The sequence below is a fragment of the Odontesthes bonariensis genome, chromosome 11, assembly GCF_027942865.1.
Source record: "Odontesthes bonariensis isolate fOdoBon6 chromosome 11, fOdoBon6.hap1, whole genome shotgun sequence".
Taxonomy (NCBI): domain Eukaryota; kingdom Metazoa; phylum Chordata; class Actinopteri; order Atheriniformes; family Atherinopsidae; genus Odontesthes; species Odontesthes bonariensis.
In genome coordinates, this window is record NC_134516.1 from 35,747,380 (window position 1) to 35,766,703 (window position 19,324).

At 43.1% G+C, this 19,324-nt stretch overlaps 4 non-coding genes across 4 annotated transcripts; 2 read left to right on the forward strand and 2 right to left on the reverse strand.

Moving 5' to 3' along the window:
• Nucleotides 1–238: 238 nt before the first annotated feature.
• On the forward strand, nucleotides 239–312 carry trnat-ugu (transfer RNA threonine (anticodon UGU)). The gene has a single exon. It is a non-coding gene; the product is annotated as a tRNA-Thr (tRNA).
• A 3,129-nt stretch (nucleotides 313–3,441) lies between these two features.
• On the forward strand, nucleotides 3,442–3,515 carry trnat-agu (transfer RNA threonine (anticodon AGU)). The gene has a single exon. It is a non-coding gene; the product is annotated as a tRNA-Thr (tRNA).
• A 13,974-nt stretch (nucleotides 3,516–17,489) lies between these two features.
• Nucleotides 17,490–17,600, reverse strand: trnal-caa (transfer RNA leucine (anticodon CAA)). Its single transcript has 2 exons — nucleotides 17,563–17,600; nucleotides 17,490–17,535 (listed from the first exon to the last, which is right to left on the reverse strand). It is a non-coding gene; the product is annotated as a tRNA-Leu (tRNA).
• Nucleotides 17,601–18,128: 528 nt separating this feature from the next.
• On the reverse strand, nucleotides 18,129–18,201 carry trnak-cuu (transfer RNA lysine (anticodon CUU)). The gene has a single exon. It is a non-coding gene; the product is annotated as a tRNA-Lys (tRNA).
• Between the last annotated feature and the right edge of the window lie 1,123 nt (nucleotides 18,202–19,324).

Below are 19,324 nucleotides of genomic sequence, written 5' to 3' on the forward strand. Positions count from 1 at the left end.
GAAAGTGAATATCAGTCAGTTCTGAAAGAGGCAGAGAGCTGGAAAGAGCAACTGAAAGAAAAGAGCCACGTTGGTGGAGCGGAACTCTCTCTTTGATTAGCCAGAACTATCGAGAAAAGCCAGGCTTTCTGCGAATCCAGCTTCATGGAACACCCCTCAGGACTTCCAAAACTTCCAGACTTCTGAACTGGGTTTCAGTTCCTGCTCTTTATTCTTTCATTATTTTTATCAACCATGTGGCGCTGTGGCTTAGTTGGTCAAAGTGCCTGTCTTGTAAACAGGAGATCCTGGGTTCAAATCTCAGCAGTGCCTGTAGTCCTATGACTTTTCACTGGTCCACTTAAAGCTGCAGTCGGCAAGTTTTCAAAATTCCGAGTCTAAAGTCGGAAAATTTGAACTGACACAACTTTCAGGTCCCTCCCTCAACCTCTAACAAGCTCCGAATCGCCCCCCAAACCCCTCCCCCTCTGTGGACGAGGTTGTGCACGTGAGTTCACACCAGTGCAGGGCTCTCAAGTTTTCAAGTTTGCTTGGAGTGAGATTCGGGCGGGGCAGGGGCCGGGCCATGTGCGTGGGGGGGTTTCTTTCGGGGTTTTTTTTTTGGGGGGGGGGGGGTTCCCTTGCAGTATCCCATCGCCATAAACTAGCTACTTAAAGAACAAAGAAATTGTTTTATTCATACCAAAATCACAAATCTTCACTTTTACACTAAATTCTGCTATATTTTAAAATAAATTGTTTTAGGTATGCAAAGTCTTAACAAACAAAAAAAACAGACAAATTAAATTAAGAAAAACAAACATAACCCCAAATGGGCCCCTTGAGCAGTCCCTCTCTGTGTGTGTTTGTTTATGAGTGTTGTTGTAAGTGTTTTTGGCAGATTTTGATGCTTGATGACTGATATTGGGGGCTCCCATTTAAAGCACTGTGGCTCAATGTCAGCCATTTTCAGTCATGATGGATGACAGAGTTCCATTCAGAGCCAACGTGTTCCTGGTCTTGGTTTTATTGAGCCCCACCATGGAAAAACCCTCTCTGCATCAGCATTTCAGTGCGGCAGAACTAATACCAGTTTGGCAATTGTAGATAGCCTTATTGGGAATCTGCTCATACCAGTCACCTTTGAAAAGAATTAACCACGGAAGCCTAATTACACTCCTACATATTTTTCATTTTTCATTAAGTTGCTCATGTCAAAGGGTGTGTGCTGAATATTTAGGTCTACCACGCCAACGAACACTTTAATCGGCGGGTATTGGTCTTTTACAAGGAGTAGGAAAACTATAGTAACTAACAAAAGATTGAAATAAATGAAGATATGACCTGCTGATGATCCTGACGGTTCTCTTCCACCTCCAGCTCGTCTACAACTTCTGCAGCGTGCTTGCGGCTGAAAGCTATTTCACACCCGGCAACAAGGAATTCTGTTTTCTGATTGGCTGAGAAATTCTATTTTGTGATTTGCCGATGGGTTGCTAAATCAAGACAGCTGTACCAGAGCTATCGTTCTGAGCTGTACGAGCGCACAGTAACCTGCCATTGACTCGTTTATAGTATCGGCCATTAGAATTTCTGTGCGACGAAGTTGATCATTTCTCAGCGTGAGAAATGGCATGTGTGGCGTGTGAGCGTGTGAACTTGTTGAAATGCGTGTGTCTCACGCTCATTGCGTGAGACTTGAGAGCCCTGCACCAGTGTGAGCGCACACAAGCTGGGCCAGACTCACGCTTCAGCAGCGTGTGCACAAGCTGTGATTGACAGGTAGGATTCGTCCACCCTAACTTGATTGGTTAAAAACAGCCGGGAGCGCTCGGTTTTTGCAAGCATGATTACAGGCTTCAGAGGGAGCTACAGATTTCGTTATTTTTCCTAAACAGCCTATTTAATATTCTACTTCCAGAATCCCATGACAGTTCAAGCTAATATGACTAAAAAAAAGTTGCCGACTGCCGCTTTAAAGCTGTCGTCGGCAACTTTTTTAGAATATTAAATAGGCTGTTTAGGAAAAATCCCGAATTCTGTAGTTCCTACTGAAGCCTTTAAAGCTGCAGTCTGTAACTCTTTTTCAAGCATAATGCCTGGAACTGTCCGGGGATTCTGAAAGTAGTACATTAAATACCCCAATACAAAAAAAAAAGAGTTCTCTGGGTCCCCTATATGTCCCGCTAGGTCCCTCCAAAGCCAGCAGGTTTGTTTACAAAATTGCAGACCGGACCGGTAAAAGGTAACCAATCAGGTTACGAGCTGGGCTCTGCTGCCTGTCAATCACCGATTGTGCACGCGCGATACAAGGTAGGCTCGTCCCCACGCTTATTTATCTGGACTATTGAACTTCATTACGGGCTAGTCTACTTACTGTGTCTTCCATGATCGCAAATGACAGGTGAGTTGATGAATGAGGAGTCGTGTAAGTGCATCTGGCGTGCACGTCTACGTGCACGAGTTCTCATGTGTTTTGAAGGGGCGGGACAGGAAGTTGAATAACTTTTTATTTTTCGGTTAAAAAATAAGCATTTCTTGCATTTTGCGACTACGGAGGTCACCGTTTTCAACTTCAAGCGTTCTGATAGATCATGTAAACTCTTAAAATGCCAAAAAGTAGGACTTTACGTATGACAACAACAAATCTCGCAGACTGCAGCTTTAATCATGCTTGCAAAAATTGAGTGCTCCCGGCTGTTTTTAACCAACGTTAGGTTTATTATTTATCTATTATGTGAGCAGAACAGTCACCAACCACGTCTTCCATGCTGAGCATGAGTCTACCCCCAGCTTGTGTGCGCGCACACTGGTGTGAACTCACGTGCACAACCTCGTCCACAGAGGGGGAGGGACCTGAAAGTTGTATCAGTTCGAATTTTCCGACTTTAGACTCGGAATTTTGAAAACCTGCCGACTGCAGCTTTAATGAAAGTGCGTATAAATAGCACACAGCTTTTAAAGTCTCATTTATGCCTATTTTATACTTTCAGAGTGTAATTTTCCTCCGTTCACTTAACATGTCAAATGGTTAGGTTACAGTACGGTGGAGGTTCTCCTCCTGTCACACTACATAACATCAAAATGAACGTACAAACCGTGAAATAGTCAGAGTTAGAGTAAAAGCTGAGGGCAGGAAGTCATTTCCTTGAAATATGTAGCGGAAAATAATACGCAAAAGCATAAAAAAGCCTTGTAAAAACACAGTAAATGAGTTGGCGTGTAATAAGTACACCGCTTCATGAGATCTGGCTGTAACTGGTGAAAGTGCCTTCCTCATGAACAGCAGGGTCTGAGTTGAAAACCCAACAATATCTGCAAAATATGATGAAGTTTTGAACCAATTGGAGGCACTTCTACTCATGGCTTTAACTATTCTTGAGGTACAGAATCACAAAAACCACTTCCTGAGGTGGCTCCAGTTCCTGCTGTTTATTCTTTCATCAGTTTTATGAGCCATGTGGCGCTGTGGCTTAGTTGGTCAAAGTGCCTGTCTAGTAAACAGGAGATCCTGGGTTCAAATCCCAGCAGTGCCTGTTGTCCATCAGAGCTAGCTATGACTTAGCATGAGAACTGGATGTTATCAGGGTTCTACTGAATGCTTTGCATTGTTGGTCTTGATCAAATGATGGACCTTTAATTGAGCATCATGGTTATTTTGAGTCTGTTCTTTGGTGAGACTTGATAAAACAATTATTTTGAAGTCACAGTTAGTTTTGGGAGAGTCTCAGGACCTTGTTTCCTGAAATGGATCCAGTTCCTGCTCTTTATTCTTTCATCAGTTTTATGAACCATGTGGTGCTGTGGCTTAGTTGGTCAAAGTGCTGTCTAGTGTAAAAATTGGCTTTGTTCTTAGACATTATGAATGAAATAGTCTCAGTACTTTTCCATGATGACCTAAAGTGATCCAGGAGTACGGAGACAAAACAATTGGGAAAGCAAGGGCAGATTCACACGTACACATTGTTTTGGGCTGATCCAGAGAATATGACGAAGCATGTTGGACCTACTCATGTCCAATCATACTCGGTCGAGTGTGACTCCAACCTATGAGGCTATAAATACAAATGATAACCGGAAGTCGAGGTGCAGTCTGACGGACATCCTGTGGGATATGATATGCTTTGATGTACTGGTGACCTCTCCTTCCAAGATTAGTTCCGGATCAGAATGCTGAACAGACGTTCAGCCAAGAGGAGAACCGAGCACCAAGCAGTGACAGGATTGGACCAGAAGAGACTACACGACATCATAAAAAATTGTATTTGTTCATCTGTTGTATTTCATGTAATCATTAAGCTGATTAATCATTTTGTGGGTATAAATCAACCAATCATTAGTATGATCATTGCCAGTGGGGTGACTCGGCTGTTTGGAGCGGGACCTTAGACTTTGAAAGGTAATGAGTTGGTCGGTCGCCAAGTGGAACTGGGGCCATAGGAGAATTTTTCCCGGTTCAGCCATCGGGTTCTCGCTCCTATTCACTGCAAACGGTGGACGAGCCTGCTGGTAATGTAATTGCCTTATGCAATGTTTGAGTGTCATTAGGTTTGAAATTATGTGATAATTTTTGATAAATCAGTGTTGTGTGTTGTGATGGTACTTATGAGGGAGCAAGGCCTTGAGAACCACATAGAGTTTTAGGCCATTATGAACAAAGAGTCCACACAGAGGATGGGTTCGGGGCCACATACACACAATACATATAGCAAAATATTATTTTCTACATATTAGGAGTTATTATCAGTTGAGTGAGGAAGGTTTTAAACTTACTAGAAAAGAGTCTCTATTTCTAGAATCTTTATCAATACTCCTGATATAGAAGGTTTTTTGCTAACGTATTAGAATTGTTTTCTATTATTTCCACATGCCTGTGCAATGAAGACTTGCTTGCTGCTGTAATTGCTACAGCAGCACCAACATGGAGATGAATGAATATTGTAGTGGTTTGGAGCCGGCATATTGGGAAAGGTATTTGGCGTTAGTTGAGAAATACATTGGGCGTGACCCATACTTAATGAAAATGTCCGAATTTTCGCAAGACCGGAACGATTTGCCGAATATAGAGGCTGTGGACATAACGAGCTACCTGGTTCTCCAGACTTCTTACTACACCAGGCAACAGATGAAGGCCCACAAAAGTTTGAGGCAAACAACTATTACCACAGCGGATGGATCAGCAAACTCGGAGTAAAACGTCTACAGAATGATTGTGTTTTGGTGTTGGCCAGGGTAAGCTTGTTTTCTGTGTTGTTTATGGTGCATTATCCCAATGGAAAATGCAGTGTGTAGTGCAGGGCTGGGCAGTAAAGCAGAACTTAACATGTTGAATGCCGAGCTGTGAATGTTGGTACTCAAATAACAATAAAAAATGTTTATGTTTTGATACAATGCCGAGATCCAAATATCCAAATGCTGACATTGGCCCTCATTTATCAAACTTGCGTAAGACGAAAAACGTGCGTAGGTCGTGTGTACGTTATTTTCTGCTGAAAGGTTGGCATTTATCAAATACATCGTGAGCGCAGGAAAGATGAAATCGCCACGACAGGTCTGAGGCAGTGTACGCACTTTTCCATTTTGACTTGCGGTGACTGCAATAGCATACATAAACAGCAGCGTCACTAGTGCGTGCCTCATGAGTCACAACAAATCCCTAGGTTAAAATTACAGACTTATCACTTCAAAGAAGGCCCATGTTTTATTTCTTTATTACTTCAACATTAATATAAACATAAACGCAAATTAAATAAATAAAAAAATTAAACAAGTACAACTCCGTAATTGGAAGAGTGATGGCTCATTATTCAACCGCCTATTTAAGAGGTGATTCTAGCGGCGCGGTAATGGCGAAACGATGGCAGATCTGGCTTTGTTAGAGGACCTGAACGCGCGCATCAGACGCGAGAGAGTGTTCCGGGACCGGCAGGATTTCTTTCGGGAAAATGATGAGTGGCTTATGAGCCGTACAGGAGAGGCGCTTTAACACTGCGCATAGTACGCTTGCCACTGTGGAGAGGTGTACGGGGCTCCTAAAGGGCAGGTGGATCTGTCTCTCGGCTGCGGGGGGAACCCTTCTATATACGCCCGAAAAGGTATGCAATATTATTATTGCATGCGGAGTGCCATTTCCAGATGTACATCCAAAGGACCCCGCACCCAGAGATCCCTACCACCAGCCTGCACAGCCAAGAGCGCTCAGGAGGAGAGAGGAACTTATTCAGCGATTCTGACTTTTGGTAAGCATTCTGTTATTCAAGGAAAAAAGACGTAGCTCCGATCAGGCCAGCCACTCTCTCCTCCAAGGCACTGGAGAGCTGCGACCTTCTTTGGTGGCAAATTTCATATCGGACCACTTCTTCCTGATCTTATTGGAGAAAAAGTAAAACATTGTTCAATTCTAGATTTCATTTAATCTGGAGCTTATCACATTTTATTGACCATCACAGTAGGGGAAAATACATAACTCGTCCGGTCTGCGATTTACATCGCCGTCCCAGCTGTCAACAGCGTTGGCAGCGTTTCTTTGCCGCCTTTCGTCTATCCATGTCGCAAATTCTAGAGGTACGGCCTATTGTAGAAGGCGTGGTTAGGATCATTACGATGGATTTCAGCCACCGGATTTATCAACAGCCGCTCGGTCTTACGATGGGATTGGTGTGGTACGCATGTTCTGTAAATCTCACTTGAGCCTCTGCGTACGACGAGTTCTCCGCTCATATCAACGATGCTTTCTACGACGGCTTGATAAATGAGGGCCAATGTGTCTTTGTTAGCCTAATGCACAAGGCAGAGAGAGAGAGAGAGAGAGTGATTCTGTTGTAAAGAACTTGGGAGCTAATGTGCCCTGTTAGCACTTAAGCAGAATTTCTTAGCAGACACGAGCATTTGCAGATTCAGCCCCTTCAGTCTGTAAACGTAGGTTAGCTATCCACTTTTTGCGGCGTTGTTTTATTAGTTTTTTCCATTTCTCACCTCTATGGGCGATAACCTTAGTCCTCGATAGTAACCCTTTCCCTTCTCTCGGTTAGACCGATTGCTACATCCAAAAACGGCACAAAACTGAGGCATTTTGGGCAAAAAGTGGCAGACAAAACACAGTGTTTTCAATGGGATCCAGCTTCAGTTGCCCACCACTTAGGTTCGCGCGCTTAGAAAATACAGAAGTGAAGTCAAATGAAACCCTCCTATAAACACTTCATTTTCACTTGAATTACTCCGGTCCATTCTTGAACTTCCAATTAAAGAACCGAATCTAACAATAGATAAAAAAATGTATTTACAAGGAATTTCTATTTAATTTCCACCTAATTTGAGCATTTACATGGCTTTGAAGTGAAAGAGTGTGACACTCTGGGACAGACCACATCCACTGCGTAAATGTGAAGCCTCATTTTTGGGGGCAAATCACTCTCAGATCACCTCAAAGGAGTCACTCCTGATTCTTGTGCTCAAAAGTGCTTCTCTTTGGGGTTGTCTTGGTAGTGAAAATGTACAAGATCTGAACCTTTGAAACAAACTGTGGATTACTTCCAGGGATGACATGTGATTTTCCAAGTCAAATAGAAGATCAATATTGTGGTCACGATTAGAATGACACTTATTTTCTAGCAGAAGCGAGACTTTGTCATGATAAGTGCCCTAATAGAAACACTGAGCTGTTCCTCATCATAGTAAGTTCTTCTTGTTGGGGTAGTTTCATGACCTGCAGATCTTCCTCTTGTGAGCTGAACGGCAAGCTCACCGTTATCCACTTTTTTTTGAGAACATGGTGGAAAGTCCTGTTAAGTTTGGGTGTGATTCTGAACAGACTCCTTCAGCGATTGAAGACTAGAGCTGTAACAAAATCCGGGTTATCCGGTTTTCAACCCGGATAAATACGTCACCCGGGCAGACCGGATGGTGGCAATGCATGCATTTGATCCGCCTTAAAAAAAAAATTTAAAAAAAAGATTAAACCGGAATATATATATCTCCCTCTTTAGTTGCCTACTAGGCTACAGTCTTTTTCTAGCATGGTGTTCAGTCACGAACACACAGTCACAGACACACTAAGAAACGAAACCTAACTCCCGCCCCGTTTGTCATGAGCCGGTTAAGTGAGCCATGCCCCCGGCCCCTACTGATCCGTCCTGACTTGTGATCCGTCCGGACGGGACGAATCCCCACTGACTCGTAACTGCTCGAACGGCTCATCTGCTCGCGCTCGGCTCTATCTCTCTACTCGCTCGCAACTCTTAGTTGTATAAATGAACCACACCACCACTTATGTTTCAACTTCGTAGCGTTGCATTTTTTTCTCTAGTTAAGCCAGCCACTTCATGACGGATCATTGCTCGGTCAGATCGTATATTGAGTTGTTTCTGTGTGGAAGCGGGTGCCTGAGTCTGGCGAATCATGCTGGCTCCGGCCAGTCGAGTCACGCGGCAGAATCGAAACTTAAAATGATCCGAGTTGGCAGGGATTCGCTACTTGCCCGTCTGACCGCTGAGTCACCCAGAGCCCGCGATTCAGCGGTCAGACGGGCAAGTAGTAGAGCTGTAACAAAATCCGGGTTATCCGGTTTTCAACCCGGATAAATACGTCACCCGGGCAGACCGGATGGTGGCATGCATTTGATCCGCCTTAAAAAAAAAAAAAAAAAAAAAAAAAGATCCGCCCAAGTTGAGCCAGACGGCATTTCATTATGTCAACAAATGGCAGTTACAGCGCTCTTGCACCTTTGTCGTGAGAGAAATGATGAAACCGGAATATATATATATATATATCCCTCTTTAGTTGCCTACTAGTTCAGTCACGAACACACAGTCACAGGCACACACTGAGTGAAACGAAACCTAACTCCCGCCCCGTTTGTCACGAGCCCGTTTGTTGTTGGTTAAGTGAGCCATGCCCCTACTGATCCGTCCTGATTTGCGATCCGTCCGGACGGGACGGATCCCCGCTGACTCGTACTGCTCGAACGGATCACTCTGCGGGTCGCGGGTCGCGGCGCATTCGGCTCTGCTCGCTCGCAACTCCTAGTTGTATAAATGAGCCACGCCACCAGCCAATCACAGACTGGTAGTTTTCACAGACTGGTATTTGTGTGATAAATAATAAAAAAATAAAGAGGAAGAATTGTAATAATCATGTTAGAACTGGTGTAGTTGGGTGCTAGCTAGCTAGTCCCGCCCCGTTTGTCACGAGCCCGTTTGTTGTTGGTTAAGTGAGCCATGCCCCCTACTGATCCGTCCTGATTTGCGATCCGTCCGGACGGGACGGATCCCCGCTGACTCGTACTGCTCGAACGGATCACTCTGCGAGTCGCGGGTCGCGGCGCACTCGGCTCTACTCACGGCCAGTCGAGTCACGCGGCAGAATCGAAACTTAAAAAGATCCGAGTTGGCAGTGATCCGCTACTTGCCCGTCTGACCGCTGAATCGCTGGCTCTGAGTGACTCAGCGGGTCAGACGGGCAAGTAGCGGATCACTGCCAACTCGGATCTTTTTAAGTTTCGATTCTGCCGGCAGCAAGGATTGTCGTCGTCAACCCGTCTGCTGAAGCCTCTGTAGCTCGCTACAGGCTCGGTTAATGTGGCTTCATGCATCTTGTACAGTCGTTGAAAAATAATCATTTCATGTCTGGCTTTCAGATAAAATGGCATTGAATTATTACTTGACAAAAATAAATGAGTGAACTTGTAGCCGTAGGCTGCTCTTTGATTTATCAAAATGAATTGATAAATGGGACAAAAAAAAGGCGAGGTACATAGCCACTTAACGGCAGAAAGGTTTTTTTTTTTTTTTTTTTTTAATAAGTGACTCAAGTGATTCAAGTGATCCGTATAACTCGAATCACCTCCTTGAAATGATCCGATCAGCCCGGATCACCCAAAAGATTCGAGTTAAGCATCTCTAGCAAGTAGCGGATCCATGCCAACTCGGATCATTTTAAGTTTCGATTCTGCCGGCAGCAAGGATTGTCGACTCGTCAACCCATCTGACTGCTGAAGCCTCTGTAGCTCGCTACAGGCTCGGTTAGCGTGGCTTCATGCATCTTGTACAGTCGTTGAAAAATAATCATTTAGTGATATAGGGAGGGCCAGATCATTCCATGTTGTTTACTTGTAGGTCTAAACTCAGCATTGCCTCACCTAATGCTACCACATTTGTCGCTGTGTAAATGCACACACTAGCTGTTGTGTCCGGCTTTCAGATAAAATGGCATTGAATTATTACTTGACAAAAATAAATGAATGAAATTGTAGCCATAGGCTGCTCTTTGATTTATCAAAATGAATTGATAAATGGGACAAAAAAGGCGAGGCGTGTAGCCACTAAACGGCAGAAAGTTTTTTTTTGTTTGTTTTTGTTTTTTTTAATAAGTGACTCAAGTGATTCAAGTGATCCGAATAACTCGAATCCCCTCCTCGAAATGATCCGATCAGCCCGGATCGCCCAAAAGATTCGAGTTAAGCATCTCTATTGAAGACATTTCCTGGACTGTCTTCCAAAGAATAAGAAATTATCTCAAATAGTGGTGTGGATACCTCAGTAGGACATGCACTTCAACTTTATGTACATTCTTTTGCGAAAATGGTGGAAAGTGCTTTGAAATTTGGGTGTGATTCTTAACTGACTGCTTCAATTATTGGACAAGTTTCCAGGACTGTCAACCAAATAGTAGGAAATTCTTGAAGATTCACGTGGATTCCTCAGTAGGACATGCACTTCAACTTTATGCACATTCTTTGGAGAAAATGGTGGAAAGTGCATGAGGTTGGGGTGGGATTCTTGCCTCACTGTATGATGAATCCAGACTCTTAAATCTTTCCACAGTGTGGAACAAGGAAATTTGTCCTCACTGAAGCCGCTTTCATATCTATGTGGAGGAGATGGAGTGGTGAAAACTATCTGCCTCATGCCCTCCCCCGGCAGCTGTTGGTACCAGTACATCAGGAAGTAAGTAGCGCCCTTAGTGTGGCTGCAGTTCATCGTGGCAGACTGACCCTCGTTCTTCCACAGCAGAAGAGTCTGGCTCACATCACTCCCGTCAGTTAGACCTGCAGGAGTCAAAGTCACATTGTGTTACAGAAGCTCCAACAACTCTTCTGTGTGCAAATGAAAAAGAACAAGATGAAATTCTGATTATGAATTAAAAGAGAAGAGAACTTCTTCTCCTTTCAGTCCTCAGCATCATCATGTGCATAAAGTACCTGCAATACAGAGCAGAGCTGCAGAGAGTTTGATCAGAGCAGCTGGGATCATTATTGTGTTGGGAGAAGACTGAACTTGGAGACCACAGTCACTGTCAGTGTGTGTGATGGCAGCTCTGACATCACAGCACAGATATGAAGACTTGCATATGGGAGTGTCACATGACTGTGAGACATTGTCAGCTTGTACTTGAGCTCCCCCTACAGGAGAGCAGATAAATACAGATGGGAACAGTGTGCAGAGATTTCTGTTCAGTGTTCACATGTGTTTGGATCACTGTGTTGACTCACAGCACAGAAATACCAGCCTTTATCTTCTGGCTGCAGATTCTTTACTGTGAATGTTCCTCTCTCAGCTTCAGTCTTGGTGGCTGAGCATTTGTCTTTGCTGAATTCTCCAAAGTCGTGATCTGTTTTACCTGTAGCTGTGAACACGATAAGTTTCATAGTTTCTCCAGGCAGCTGTCTGTACCAGTACATCTGGTGATAGCCTCCACCCTTTGTGTGGTTACAGTGTATTGTTGCATTTTCACCCTGCTGCTCCCACAGTATGGGAGTCTGGTAGACATCACTCCCATCAACATGACCTGTGAGTACAACAGAGAAAGTTACCACAAATGAGCATTTTACCAGTTAACGGTTTCAGCGGTGCAGACACCATCTAACTGCTGAAATGAATCTGCTGATAACATACTACTTTACCTTTGATCCAGTGAGCAAGCACCAATAAGCTGAGGAGCCGATGTCTGATAGAGGTCATGCTGTAAAACTCAGGCTCTCAGTTACAGTATCTCACTGTGTAGTCCCAGATATGAAGAGATGCAGGGAGGTGTGTCACTGCAAGGTGTGACCTTCTCTGATCCTGTGAACCAACAGGAGGCCACGTTTGTTATGTGGGAGGAGCTTAACTGAAGTGAACACAGCTGTGAAACCAGGAAGATTACACTGTGTGAAGTATGAATCAGCTGATGGAGAAGTTCCACCATGTGATCCGTTCTGATATTGACGTGCACACTTGTAACACTTTGAAATATTGGAATGAACATTTTTCTGTCCTTAACAAATATTCAAACACGTTAAACGGAGGCGGGTTTGTGTGTGGTCGGTACAGGAGTTCGTCAGTGTCTTTGGACATGTTGACGGAGCTGATGGTGCTTTAAAGACAGAGGCACATATACTATCTGATATACTACAGATATAGATATACTATCTGATATACTACAGATATAGATATACTATCTGATATACTACAGATATAGATATACTATTTGGGGTTTGTCACAGAACTTCTGAGCTTTTTGTCTATTTTGTTTGTTTCACTGTCTGCACATTCACCAGTTTTCTTCACCGTGAAGTTAAGTTTGTGAATGACTCACCGTTGGTGTAGAAGACATCTTAATTCACAATGAAACAATCGCTACCTGTGAGGAAATGATAAATAAGAAATATGATGATTCTGTAGAAGTCTGACATGAGTGCAGTCACTCTGACGTCAGCAATGAAACACAGGAGTGAAATCATGACAGGGTTTCTCCTTTTAACTGAACTGAGAGGGATTTTATGAGCCAACCGATGTGATGTCAAGAGAGGAGTGGCTTCCTGTGGCTGTAAAGCAGACTGATGGCTCCCATTGTTGCTGCAGTTATCCATCATTTACCTGCATTCTTAAACTTTTGCTTTTTCAGACAACATGAAAAAGGCTCATTACACTTTTTTAAAACCCAAAGTGCTGCCTTGTGTAGTGAGATCTTCCAAACTGGAAGATGAGGAGAGGAAGAAGAAAGAAGTCATTTGATTTATGGCAACGTGTCAAAAACACGTGACATCACATTTCCAAACGGAGCGGCCAACAAACAGTAAATCAACTTCAACAATCAACAGTGCGAGACATGTGATGTGTGTCTGGTGGGAGCGTTCCAGAGGTGAGGGGCAGCTCATCTGCAGATTCTGGATGCCATAGGGCAGGGGTCTTCAACGTTTTTCAGGCCAGGGACCCCCAAACTGATGGAGAGTTGGAGCAGGGACCCCCCTACTATTTATATGGCATACAATTGTGTTTTATATATAACGGGGCCTACGGAGCTACTCTGTTATTGTACATTCAATACTAAGCTATTCAAATAATACAAGGGTTAATATATTCATGTTTTTATTTTAAACAAGTGCAAGGTACAAGGTGGCCGTGCCACTGCCATTTATAAACAAACACCTTGCATACAACACTGAGCTATTCAAATATTTCACAGATTTTAACTTTAAACATGCATGTAGATGGGACAATGAATCCTCAAAGCATCTGTGGATGGCACACAATTTGTGAGAAAAATCTGTTTGAAAAAAAAAATAATAATTTTTTTAAATCTTAAAAATTGTCTAATCAACCAAAGATTTCGTGACCCTCCTGCAGTACCTCCGCGGACCCCCTGGGGGTCGCGGACCCCCTGTTGAAGACCTCTGCCATAGGGTACCAACAAGGACACTTCTGTTTAATGACTATTACCATGAAGGAAATTACATGAAAGAAGATGGAAGATGGAAGATTTAATTCCCTTTTTTTTTTCTTGGCAAACTTCATTACATTAGAAATTCTGTTTGTCTAAAGGATCTAGCATTTACACCCTCACACCCCATTATAATAAAACCACCTCAGCAGGTGTCCCAGAGCAGTTTTTTTTCATTTTTTAAAATTCAAAACCACTGAAGTTTATAAGTCGTGTGCAGTTTTCGTAGAGTTCAGAGGGGATTTGTGTCATTGTGCTTCTGGTGCTGCACAGTAGTAAACTGCACTGGAATTCACTCCTGCATCTGGGATGTGCACAGATCCATTCTTTGCTGCGTCTCCACCCAAATCTCCAGCGAGACTGAAACCATCTTTATATTTGCCTTCCATTGTGACAGCTTTGTAGTTCAAATATCCAATGAGTTTCATAGCTGTGTCTCCAGGTGACTGCTGGTAGCAGAGCATCACTCTGTAGTCACTTTTACTGTGGCTGCAGAAAATCTGCATTTTGGCACCAGGATTTCTGATGAGATCAGAGGGAGACTGACGGACCTCAAGACCCAGACTAACAGCTGGAAACAGAAAGACAATAGAACATTTTAGATCATGAGAAATGGTAAATGTCAGGAATTTAGTGATTTCAGACAAATTATTGTAATGTACTTTAACCGGGCCGACAGTTGTCCATTACTGCAGTGATACATTTCTGTGGCTTATCTGTCATCAATGCCCACCCAAAAGAATGATTCTTTTTTTATTGACATTCAGAAACAAACATTCACATCCGGTACATGTGCATACATCTTACATCTCTTGTCTGTCCTAAATGCCAAAGTGGTATTTTTATTTTATGTCTAAACGATAACAAAAAAAAAGAACCAAACAACAACAAAAACACACAAGAATGTGTACTAAGTGGGGAGTGATCCTTTTTATATGGCATAGTTATTGATTAGTAAAAATAAAATCAGGCCTATGGGGCGTGACATAGTTGACCCAGTTTTCCCAGTATGAGGTGAATTTCTCCAGTTTAAAATGAACAAATGCTGTTATTCTCTCCATTTTATATGTGTCCATTGTGATGTCCATCCAGATGTTGACAGTTGGGCTCTCTTGTGATAGCCATTTCCTGGTGATATTCTTTTTGCAAGCCATTAGCAGGATATTTATGAGGTGCTTATCTCTTTTCAGCCATCCCTCAGGTATGTGTCCGAAAAACATGGTCTTAATGTCGAGGGGTATTTCACATTTGAAGATGTCCTGTAGGGCGTTGTGTATCTTTTTCCAATAGTCCTTCATGAGCGGGCAGTCCCAGAAAATGTGATAATGGTTTGCATTTTGATTTCCACACTTCCTCCAGCAGACTGAGGAGTTATTGTCATAGTGAGATTTCTGGGAGGGTGTAATAAAGCACCTAATCAGGCTTTTCCAGCCAAACTCCCTCCACTTCTGTGAGCTGGTACACATCCATTGATACCTCCATATTGTTGTCCATTCTTCATCAGATATAATTATTCCTCCTTCCTTCTCCCATTTTGTTTTAATATATGAAGTTGAATGTGATTTCAAATTCGACAGACTCTTATGTAAGCATGAAACAGTTCTATCAATAGTTTCTGAATTATAGGCTTTTGTAAACAGTTCAATCAAACATGTGCCAGTTTTTGTTACATTTTTCATCTTCGTATCAACGTAGCTGCAGATATCCATAGAAGTCTTGTTTTTCGACTAAATGTGTCCTTTTAAGCGTTTCAAAACTGAGCATTTTTCCATCTTTCATTACCCTGCATAAGGCTGTTATACCCTTAGCTATCCAATCTTTGAATCTAGAGTCCAACTTGTTAGGTGTAAACTCTGAGTCATAGGCGCACCATTTAAGAGCTGTAATATCACTCTCGAGTTTATGTTCCTTTATGATAGACCCAAAAGAATTTTAAGACCCAAAGAGACAATTTACAGCATCGAGCAGTTGGTTGTACTCACATTATGTCATCATCACTGAAGGGCATCATCTTCATTCAACACTGAGAGATGCAATGGCTGTCTGCAAGCTGTATATCAGCAGTGTTGAAGTTAGTTAAAGGCTTTCACAAACTACTGAAACAGGTGTTACTCTGCACCGGTCTGGTAAGGATCCGACTGCCACGGGTTCCGTATTCTGTACATTAAGGGGGGTTCTGTGTGATGTCACAGGGGGCTCAGCGAATAAATTAGAACATTCTGGGGTTCTAATTCTGCACTAACAGAAAGGGTCATGGAGTAAAGAGGTTTTTAAATCAAAACAAACATTTCTGTCCAGGCTTCTCATGTGGGAAGCTGAAAATCTGCTTTACTTGTACACACTCGTTCAGGTTCACAGTTCACACCAGTGAGCAGCTAACAACTACGTGAAAACAGCGTTATATAGTGGCCATCCCCCACTATATTCTCACCATTATCTGTTGGACAACCCATAATAAAAGTGGTGGTTCTTTTGACTCCAGGGATTCATTTGATGTTGATCCAAAACCTTCTAAGTACATCAGTCGGGCAGAGAACTTGAAACTGTTGATGAACTTGCTTCGAGACAACAGCTGAAACATCCAGTTTGAAACGTTCTACGTCTTCAAGGTTTGCATCTAAATGTTTGATGTTCAACCACGTTGTCAACATTCAATACGAATGACTGGAATGTTTATTTAAAAAGGGAAACTGGGCTGCGAGAGGCCACCCAGCCTTGTGCAACAAAGTTGTTAAATACTGATCTCTTAAATCAGTACCGGTCCGCGAGACATTCCAAACCGGGAAAAAAAAAGAAAAATAAAAAAAGTTTTAAAATTTAATTTTTTTTTTTTTTAAATTTAAAAGAAGACATGGAAATCAGGAATTCTTTAATTTCACTCGCTACTACACTCGATTCTATACTTGGAAATTGCATAGATTGCATTGTAGGAGGCCGATTGTGCACGTTTATTTTTTTCAATGATGACTGTCTGTCATCATATCCTAATTATCCTAATTTGTAAATGTGTCTGCTAAATGTAATATAAAAGAAGTGGAATGCATGTAGAAATACCCCCACCCTCAGTGTCTGTTGAACGTAAAGTACAAAAAAAGTAGCTCATTTCGACTGTTTGCTTCTCTTCTTTGTACAGATCAGGTGGAGTCTGGCTGACTGTCACTGAGAGAGGAACCTGTGGCTTTTAAAATTAAGATTAAGAGTCTCATGCTCTACCGACTGAGCTAGCTGGGCTCAGTCGGTAGAGCCCAGCTAGCTCAGGAGGTAATACCTCCTGGCACGAGGTGGTACAGTTTTAGCACCTACTCGGTCGCGGGTCGAGTTGAGTTGAGCCGAAAATGTGACATCTACAGACTGCAGGCCACTGATTGGCCAGGGAGTGATGTCACTGGATGATTCATGAAAGCCACTCCTTAACAAGAACCGGCAACAGCAACAGTTGGATTTGATGTATTCTGTGATCGTCAACGAGGTGGATTGCTAGACGCAAAGACATAGACCAAGCAGCAGGTAAACCTTTGCCTCGATGTCCTAAATTGTTGTGTCATGTTTGTGTCACATAAGACTGACATCACAGGACTTTTGGACCTCCTTGCTATAACGACCCCACCCACATTGAAGTGGTTGTGAGTAAGTATTTGTGGAAAAGAGCTTAATGTTGCAGTAGAACTGTCTCATTGCAAATCAGAATTGTGTATGTTAATGGGAGGAACTGAAGGCCCGTCTTCAGAGATAAATGCCCTTTTTCACCATGGCCTGACATGGCTTTCTTCATGGTCCTCTAATATGCAAGAAAGATTTAAGCATGATATTGATGTCAGGAGTGGGATTTGAACCCACATCTCCTTTGGGAGACCAGAAGTCCCTGTGCTAAGGAAGGAATGAAGCCTTGAGTCTGGTGCCTTAGACCGCTCGGCCATCCTGACACCATTACTTCCTGACTGTGTAAAATACGACAAACGTGAACCAAAATTCAAAACGCTACTCCACTTGACTATATTCGACTCAGGTTTTAGGGTTTTTCACGAGGGAGTAACAGCTGGTAGCAGGTACATTTTTAGCACCTACACGGCAGGGATTCGAGTTGAGTCGAGCCGAAAATGTGACGTCTACAGACTGCAGGCCACTGATTGGCCAGGGAGTGATGTCACTCGATGAGTAATGAAGGCAAGAGAGGGCCAGAGGCCATGGGTCGTTATTCAGATTTTTCTTATTTTGTTTTAAAGTGAATGATCATACTTGAGCAAAAAGGGAATACAGAAATGACATGATCCCAAAGAAAGGTAAACATAAGGCTCTTGCGCAAGTTTGAATGTTTTTGATTCATATTGTGCATTTCAGGAGGTTTGTGATCATTCAAAGAGGCACCACTGAGGACGCTGTGATGGTGGTAACAGAGCTGAACTTTGACTTTAAGTGCTGGATCAAACATCTGTTGATTATTAAAACTGCTTCGCCCAACGTGGGGCTCGAACCCACGACCCTGAGATTAAGAGTCTCATGCTCTACCGACTGAGCTAGCCGGGCTAATCGCATGTTATAAAATATGCCTTCCGAAAAAAAAGACGAGATAAAACAAGCCTAAGTCAACTTTCAGAGATATAGAATGATATCAGAACACATTCCTCCCTTTCCAACCTCTACCTACTCCACTCGACTGGATCCCACTCAGCTGTTAGGGTTTTCCATGAGGTAATACCTCCTGGCACCAGGTGGTACATTTTTAGCACCTACTCGGTCGGGGTCGAGTTGAGTTGAGCCGAAAATGTGACATCTACAGACTGCAGGCCACTGATTGGCCAGGGAGTGATGTCACTGGATGAGTCATGAAAGCCACTCCTTAACAAGAACCGGCAACAGCAACAGTTGGATTTGATGTATTCTGTGATCGTCAACGAGGTGGATTGCTAGACGCAAAGACATAGACCAAGCAGCAGGTAAACCTTTGCCTCGATGTCCTAAATTGTTGTGTCATGTTTGTGTCACATAAGACTGACATCACAGGACTTTTGGACCTCCTTGCTATAACGATCCCACCCACATTGAGGTGGTTGTGAGTAAGTACTGGTGGAAAAGAGCTTAATGTTGCAGGAGAACTGCCTCATCGCACATCAGAATTGTGTATGTTAATGGGAGGAACTGAAGGCCCGTCTTCAGAGATAAATGCCCTTTTTTCACCATGGCCTGACATGGCTTTCTTCATGGTCTTCTAATATGCAAGTAAGATTTAAGCATGAAATTAATGTCAGGAGTGGGATTTGAACCCACATCTCCTTTGGGAGACCAGAAGTCCCTGTGCTAAGGAAGGAATGAAGCCTGAAGTCTGGCACCTTAGACCGCTCAGCCATCCTGACACCATTACTTCCCTGACTGTGTAAAATACGACAAACATGAACCAAAATGCAAAACGCTACTCCACTTGACTATATTCGACTCAGGTTTTAGGGTTTTCCATGAGGGAGTAACAGCTGGTAGCAGGTACATTTTTAGCACCTACACGGCAGGGATTCGAGTTGAGTCGAGCCGAAAATGTGATGTCTACAGACTGCAGGCCACTGATTGGCCAGGGAGTGATGTCACTGGATGAGTAATGAAGGCAAGAGAGGGCCAGAGGCCATGGGTCGTTATTCAGATTTTTCTTATTTTGTTT